We start from the raw sequence: 8,924 nt of genomic DNA, 5'->3' as shown, positions 1-8,924 counted from the left end.
TAATGGTTTAAACTTAATTCACTAAGCATGTATTGTCATCTCAAAATTATATTACATTTGAAGAAAGCACAGCCAAGCTATTGTTCTAACAGTTTATTCTCATCCTCCCTATTTTCTGTGCATGTGTGATCTGCTGAGCAGGCCTCAGAGTTATCTTCACTTTAGCCTTGGAGCTTCTCTCCAGCAGCAACCTGGGGGCGTGATTTTCACACAGGGTCTATCGGACGATCTTCTGAATATGCAAATGCAGGGTTTTTATACCAAGCCCATCTCTGAGCTTGTGGGTTCGGACTTTGAATGCACCATGTTCATGTGTCTGTCCCCTTCGTGTTTGTACGAAGTAAAACCTCCACAAGAGATAAGTAGCTGTCTCTGAGTCATAATTCATTTATTTCTGTGTGCAGGAAGCTGAAGGGGAACAAACCTAATTTACCTATTTCACAGTCCTGTTTAGAATCTCCAGTTTCCTCACATTTACCAATTTGGACCCTCCTCCTTTTTCCGGGCTTGGGACCGGCCAAAGTGCTTATTAAGAGACACTTTAGGCGGAGTTACTTTTTTTTTTTTTTAATTTTTATATGTTTTTTGTTTTGGGGGAAACCAGAGCACCAGGAGAAAACCCCAAGCATGAACACATGCTTCCTTTTTATAATCTAACATTTTATCATCTGACCTTAGTTTTATCATCTATTCTCTTCCTTTGAGTCTTATTTATTCTTTTAATTTTACTTTTTTTTTTAGTAATGGGGGAAACCAGAGCGCCTGGAGAAAACCCGTGTTTTTTTGTGTGCTTATTTTCTGAATTTTTTTTAAATATTAAATCAAACTTTATTTATAACACAGCGTTTGTCATGCTTTCTGCAACTTGAAGCGCTTTAACATTTAAAACAAAAAACACACAATATTACAACATTACAAAGAAAACCCAACCCCCCTTCCCACTCACCTCCATTAGTTAACACATATGACCTTCTTTGAGTCTTATTTATAAATCTTTTAATTTTACTTTTTTTTTGGTAATAGGGGAAACCAGAGCGCCTGGAGAAAACCCGTGTTTTTTTGTGCTTATTTTCTGATTTTTTTTTATAACAAATCAAATCAAACTTTATTTAGAACAAAGCGTTTCTCATGCTTTCTGCAACTTGAAGCGCTTTATCATTTAAAACAAAAGGACACAATATAACATTACAATGAAAACCCAACATATGACCTATGACCCCACACATAATGAATAGTAACTAAAGTAACTTCTGAAACAGGAACATTGCCACAGTGCCCCCCCCCCCCCACACACACACACACACATACACCAGGACAGCGTAAGGGGTCCATTTCACAGCTTTGAAGCTGCAAAGTTAAGCACCAGCCGCCCCAGCAGGGGCAACAACTGGTACAAGTCCTGGTAGAAAAAATCCTCAGAAGAAACACTGCAACCCCAGTGTTCAACCAGAGCATCAGCACCTCTGTGCTGTTAAGAGGACAAAATCCTGTCCTCACCACACTTTTACTGTCAAAAAGAACGTTCATTTTTCTGAACTGTTCAGCCTCTTGAAGGTTAAAGTCTTTCTCTCCTCTAGAGGCTTTTTCCTGCCTTTATTTCCTGCTTTCATTCCTCCTTTTCTTCCTGTTTCCTCTTTGACCAAACCCTTTTCCCTCTGGCAGCGTTCCTTTTCCTCCTTAACTTCAGCCTTTCTTTCTGCTCTGCCCTTCTTTTCTCCAAAGACGCCTCTCCATTTGGCTTTGAGGGAGGAGCTTTTGGGAGGCGTCTCGTTTGCCGGCGTGTTCATCTTCTCAATAGAGGCCACGTCCTCCAGATGGACTGTCTTCAGGATCTCCATCTCTAGTCTTTTGGCTCGGAGATCCTCCGATTGTCTCATGGTCTGGACGACTTCTTCTGCCGTGACAGTCCTCTTGTGCTGCAGCTGCATCACATCTGCAGCTAAGCCCTCAATCTCCTTTTGGAGCTTCTTCCTCTCTTCCTGGACGGCGTTCCTCAGCTCCAGAGTTTCCTGAAATGTGACCTTCAGGGCTTTTTGGTCTTCACTCAGAGCTTTTCTTTCCAAGCAGCAGTTCTTCCTCTCCACCTGGAAAGCCTCTTTGAAGACCTGCATCTCGGTCTTTGCTCGTGTGTAGGCCTTCTTCCTCTCCTTGCTGCTCATGTGGTAGTTCACTGCTTGGACTTCATCCTCATCATCCTCGTTCTTCTTTAGTTTCTTAGTTTTCCTCAGAGATCTTTTCTTGAAGAAAAAGGAGAAGAGACTGCGTCTGTCCTGCTTTGTCTCTTTGGTGTCCACATCAAAGTTTCTTTTCTTTTCCTGCTGATTTTCTGCTTTCTTTTGGAATAGAAATGGAAAAAGACCATATTTGTCCTGATTTGGTGTCTTTTTCTTCCACAGAGCCCCTTTCTTCCTCTCCAGAGCTGCTTCCATCTTCTCCAGAGAGACTTCTTCTAGCAGATGTTCCGTTCTTTTCATCTCTAGCTCTTCACTCATGATGATCAGGGTCTCTGCTTCTCTCATCATCCTTTGACGCTTTTCCTCAACGTTTCTCTGTTTGTCCTGCAGAACTAGAAGCTGTGTGTCCAATGAGAGCGTTTTCTCCTCTAAGTTCTGCGTCTCCTCCTGAACCTCCTTCAGTAACTCTGCATTTTCCTGCTTGGCGGCCTGTAAGGTGACCCTTTCTTCACTCAGAGCCCTTCTTTCAGCACAGAGGTTCTGTCTTTCCAGCCGTAAGGCCTTTTTCTCCTTTTTCAGAGCTGCTCTCATCTTCTGGGTGGACGATTTGTCGCGGAGATACGCCTTTCTCATCAAGGACATCTCTTTCTTCTCCAGTTGGAAGTTTTCAATGTCTTTCCTCAGTCTGTCCAGTTCCTCTGCTTTTTCTATCCTCATTCTTTGCACTTTTTGAATTTCTTGGTCCAGAGATTTTCCCTCTTTCTCCAGAATCTCTCTCTTTTCCTTCACCGACTTCTTCAGCTCCTTCTTTTTTTCCTTCTCTTTGTTCTCAGTCTTCACCTTGATCCGGAGCAGCAAGTCCTTCATATAGTTGCTTTTCTTGGCCTTTGGTTGTGGTTCCTGACCCTCAGCACACAAACTTTGGTTCTTTTTGAGGGAAAAGCAAAAGCTTTTGCATGGTTTCTGGTCTGGGGGGGGGGGAGTCGCCAAAATCTCCTCCTCTTTTGGATCCTCAGCCAGCGATGACTTGCTTTCCTCTTCAAAAGCGTCTTTTTCCTGCAGGAAAGCTTTGATCGTTTCCCGTACGGCGGACATTTCTTCCATCAAGCCTGTGAGAAGAGTTTCCGGGTTGTAACTTTGCAGCGTTTGACCCGGTTCCTCTTCAGGGGCGGGGGCCTGGCTGGCCCTCTGTTCTGAGTTGGTTGGTGGCTTGGAAGACATGTTTTCCAGCTCAGATGCAAGCTTGGCCATCAGGTTTAAAAAAGGTGTTTCCCATGTGTTTTCCATCGTAGAGAATTGGTTCAGATACAGATGTGTTGCAGAAACGTCTGGTATCCGTGTGTAGAGAATGTGTATCCGTGTGTAGAGAATGTTTTCTCACAATCAGAACTACACTAGAACTCAGCCTTATATTAGAATGATTTTGATGATGATGTGTGACATCAGCCTGCATCATTTGATGTCATGTGATGTCATATGACATCACATGACATCAAATGAAGTCATATGTCCGACTGATGTGACATGACTGATGTCATGTCACATCAGTCATGTGACATCAGTCTGCATCAGTCACTTTTCACACATGAACATCCGATGTTTACATGTTATATCGTGTATACGGCACACATGGGTCATTCAAATTACATAATTGTTGCACAAACTTTGGGCCAGATTTGCTTTCAGGTCGGTTTGCGTGTTCTTTGCCTATTTTTTCGTACTTCTTCACTGGTTTTAACGTGAAAATTTTACGTAAAAACCAACGTTTCTCACCTTTTCTACGTATGACCAGTTTTCATCTGTGTAATGTGCGACAAATGTACGCAGTCACTGTGAGACACGACCTTCAGATTTGATGCTGTGAACTTTTAGACTGATCTGACTCACAGATGGATTGAAAGTTTTCTGTTACAGTTTTAGGCGACGTTGACACGAATGCGATCCGTGCAGCCAGTTTCAATGTTAACTCAATTTTAGATGCGTTCAGAGGTGCAGTTTGAGCAGCGGACGCAGCAGGTTTGGAAGGTCGCTGCACGATGTTTCCACAGGTCAAATATTTGAACGCCTCGTCAATTGTTCAGGGACTCAGTGTTCAGCAGGTGGATCCAAACCCAACATTCAAGATTCAAGATTCAAAGGGTTTATTGTCATATGCACAGTAAGAAACGGGTTACCCTGCACATTGAAATTCTTTCTTTGCTGTCTGCTCCGAATGCCAAAAAGTATAGAGGAAACTGAAAAAAATTCACACACAACATACACACAAAAACACAGATGTCGAGTGGCAAATTCTAAAAGTGCAAATGTGCAAAAAGTGATAATAACAGTAGCGAACGATGAGGATGTGCAAGGGTGTTCAAGGTGCAGTTTGCTGTCCCTGACTCCTGTCAGCTGTTAAGGAGTCTGATGGCAGAGGGGAAGAAAAAGTTTCTGAGTCTGGTGGTCCTGCACTTCACACTCCTGTACCTCCGTCCTGAGGGGAGGAGAGTGAACAGACCTTGTTGCGGGTGGGTGGGGTCCTTGACGATGGAGGCAGCTCTCCTACAGACCCTGCGTTTGTAGATGCTCTGCAGCCAGGGAAGAGGAGTCCTGGTGATCTTGGACGCAGTCTTCACCACTCTCTGCAGGCGTTTGCGGTCCGCAGCGGTAGAGCTGCCGTATCACACAATGATGCAGCTGGTCAGGATGGACTCAACCATGCGGCTGTAGAAGTTGCTGAGGATCTTTGGGGACATGCCGAACCTCCTCAGCTTCCTCAGAAATTACAGCCGCTGATGAGCTTTCTTCACCAGCTGTGACGTGTTTAGTGTCCAGGTGAGGTCCTGGCTGAGGTGGACCCCCAGATATCTGAAGCGGCTCACTCTCTCCACTTCCAGACCCTGGATAAGAAGCTGCTGATGAGGGTTCCTCCTCTCCTTCCTCATGTCCACTATCATCTCCTTTGTCTTGTCTGTGTTGAGGGTGAGGTTGTTGTCCTCACACCATGTCACCAGACAGGCCCTTCCCTCCTGTAGGTCCACCATTGATGCGTCCTATCACAGCGGTGTCGTCAGCGAACTCCAGGATGATGTTGTCCTTATGAGAGGCCACACAGTCGTGGGTGAACAGGGTGTAGAGGATGGGGCTGAGAACACAGCCCTGGGGTGTGCCAATGTTAGAGATGATGCTGGCTGAAGTCCTGTTCCCTATTCTGACAGACTGACGCCTGCCAGTCAGAAAGTCCAGGAGCCAGTCACAGATGATGGGGTGTATTCCAAGGGAGAACAGTTTGTGGGTGAGTTTGTGGGGAACGACCGTGTTGAAAGCAGAACTGTAGTCAATAAAGATCATCCTGATGTAGGAGTCTTTATTCTCCAGGTGTGAGAGGGAGGTGTGCAGTGCTGCAGCGATGGCATCTGAGGTGGACCTGTTGGGCCGGTATGCGTACTGCAGGAGGTCTAGCGTGTCTGGGATGCTGCTCTGAATGTGGGTCAGCATCACTCTCTCAAAGCAATTCATAATGATTGGAGTGAGTGCTACTGGCCTGGAGTCATTCAGGCAGGTGGGAGGGCTCTTCTTGGGGAGGGGAACAATGGTTGTGGTCTTGAAGCAGGGGGGGACGGTTCCCTGGCTGAGGGACAGGTTGAATATGGAGGTGAGAACGTCTGTCAGCTCGTTAGCAGCTCTGAGGGCTCGTCCAGGAGGTTGTCCGGTCCTGTCGCCTTGCGGGTGTTGATCCTCCTCAGGGCTTTGTTTACCTGGGCTGATGAGACGACTGGTGGGGGTGAGGGGGGTGTACTGGTCCAAGAGTGTATTGGTTCCTCCGTGTGGGGGGTGGACGTCTCAAAGCGGGTGTAGAATGCATTGAGCTCGTCGGGCAGGCTGTCTGCAGCACTGATGGTGCTGCTTCTGTAGTCCGTGATGTGCTGCAGGCCCCCCCACATGCGGCCAGAGTCAGCAGTGGAATAGAAGCCATCCAACTTCTCTGTACTGTCTTTTCGCTGCATTCCATGAAGGAGAATCTGATCTTTCCCCTCCTGAACTTTATGATCGATTTATTATTTGCATGGAGACGATAAAACTAATTATAATTAAAAATAATAATAATTATTGGACAGCAGTGAGTTTTACGTCCAAAGATGGGTGGAGGACGGGGATTGGACATGCTGATCACGTTTGGTGACGTAGAATTACGGTTTACAGAGTCGGTTTCCTGCTGAAAGTCCTCAGAAGTCCAGATTAAAGTCCTCTGGATCTATTTCTGCTGAACTTTCTCTAAAGACGGTGAACGCAAAATAATGAATGTGCTCTCAGAGTGACTGTAACTCTTTGGTTATTTATGCCATTAATAGAATTCCAACAGATTTGAACATGAAGAAAAGTGGCTTTGTTTGAAAAACAGCAAAAAGCTGCAGAGAAAATTGGCAAATGAGCTGCTTTTCTGGAACTGTTATTTATGTGAAATCTTTATGACTTTGTGTAAAGTTCCCTGAAGTGTTGCATATGTATGTGTATATATATATATATATGTTTATATATGCCAGATTTAGCTGCAATGACATTAAATGCTTGAATGGTTGAAGAGATTCAGAGATGATGCGTTGATGCTCTGATGATGAAGACGGGTATCGAACCCGTTCAGCTCGGCTCTCATCATTGATTTGATTCTGAATGTTTCTCCTCAGGGATCCATTATTCTGTTCTACTCGGCTCGGATTACTTCACTGAGAGGAAATCTGGAAAAGGTTTGGACAGTTACACAACTTCAGTGGAAGTCTGACCCCCTCCCTTAAATCTGACCCCCCCCATCCCAGCATTCTTCTCTTCTCATCTTTTTCAGAATCTAGATTCAAATAAACATTTCTTTGATGTTCATTCATTTAAAGTTTCCATCTTTCCACCAGTAGAAATCTCTGGTTCTCATGTGTTCTTGCTCTGACTGAGCGCCCTTTGCTCACTCTTCTCCTTCCCGCCCCCCGCTTGGCGCTGTGGCGTGTCTTCCAGGCGCGAGCTCGCTATGAGGAGAGCATCAGCAGCCAGCAGGAGTGGAAGCAGATCCACCACATCTGCTACTGGGAGCTGATGTGGAACCACTCCTTCCAGCAGGAGTGGCAGCAGGCGTACCGCTACGCCGACCTGCTCTGCCGGGAGAGCCGCTGGTCCAAGGTCAGTTCCTCCGCCCAGTCAGTGGTCACCATTGACCCAGAATTAACGGAATCCAACGGACGCCGGCGGTGTAATGACCTCCACTCTGCAGGCCATCTACGTGTACCAGAAGGCCGCCATCCTGAGCATGATGTCGGCGGAGGAGGTGGAGAGGACTGGCGAGGATCTCAGGGCGCTCTTCAGGTCCGTTTGCCTCCAAGACTCCTTTAACTCCACAGTCCCAGACCTGCTTTTGGTCTCAGACCAGTTTAATGCCAGACGGCGTTTTCAGGGACTGGCCGACGCTGGCGTTCCGCTTTCCCTTAACCTGTAAGGGAAACGTTAAGGGACATTCTAGTTTTCAAATGCTCCTGCATGAAATCTAGTGTGAAAGTAGAAATGTATTCAATTCTTGATTTTACTTTGATTAAAGAGGAAATGACTGGATTTGTCATAGAATCGCAGTTTAGCAGTGAGACGGTTTCATTCAGGTTCAGATGATCCTTCAGGACAAAAAGTTTCAACTGTTAGTTTTAGATAAGGTTTATATAAACAGATAGTTTTGTTTGTCTGCACACGTGATGGAGACGACATGCATTTTATGAGCAGCAATAGAAGCAGCTCTGCCGTGTTTCTGAGTCTTTCCCCTCCGTCTGTGTCCAACTGGAGGTTTGGGTTTTCCTGGAAATGGAAAGCAGCTTTTGATCTTAGTTCACCATCAAGTGTGTCAATTAATTAATATTATAATTGTATTTTTCTACCAAAGTATCTGCTTGATTTAAACGAATCATTAATCTGGAAAACCCAAACGCTGTTTTCTCATCTGGATCATCGCTTTTCCAAAGACCGAAGCCTTCTTCTGTTTTCTTCCATTGTTCCACAGTAAACAACTTTAGGCTTTTATTTTGAAATGAAGCACAAGTATCGTTATCTAAAAGTCCAAATGAAAATGTTTGTTTACTTTAACCGGATGAGTTTGTCAACAAAGAGCAGTGGAGTCAAGCTAGCCCCGTCTTTGCTTCCATTGGGAACATCCAGGAGAAAGACCAACGTTTCTGTTCTACTTGAAGATCTCAGGAGTCAAACGTTCTTCTACTTCATGAATGTATCCACCAAAAGACCAAACTGTTGCTGAATGACTTTTATGTTTCTGTGCCTGTAAACTTTGGATCTGTCTTGTTTGTTTGTCAGAAAACGTCAGCTTTGAACAACCGAAAGCTCTAAAAGCAAAGCAGATGGAGAAACCATCGTTTGCTCAAGGGTTGTGGCAATGAAAACCCAGCGACGGGCCGACAAAGCGCCCAATGACTGGTTTTAACTAGCACTGCTGGAGTAGAAATGAAAATAACGATTTCATGTCAGATGAAGGAATCAACAGCAGTTTTTATGGATGTATGCTAATGCTAGCTGCATTAGCGTAGCACTAAAGCACTGCCTATTTAGCATTAGCGGTACACACCAGTGTCAACAAAGTTAAAGAAATCTTAATTCTGCTTTTAATGTTTTTTATGTTCATGAATACTGTTAATGTTCAGATTAGCACAAAGGACGAACACTGCCTACTGCGCTAACATTGTATTACTGGTTCATTCCCACGTTAGCTGACGTTAAGTTAGCATGCTGGTC

The sequence above is a fragment of the Oryzias latipes genome, chromosome 18 (assembly GCF_002234675.1).
Source record: "Oryzias latipes chromosome 18, ASM223467v1".
NCBI lineage: Eukaryota > Metazoa > Chordata > Actinopteri > Beloniformes > Adrianichthyidae > Oryzias > Oryzias latipes.
Note: the sequence above shows the minus strand (reverse complement) of the source record.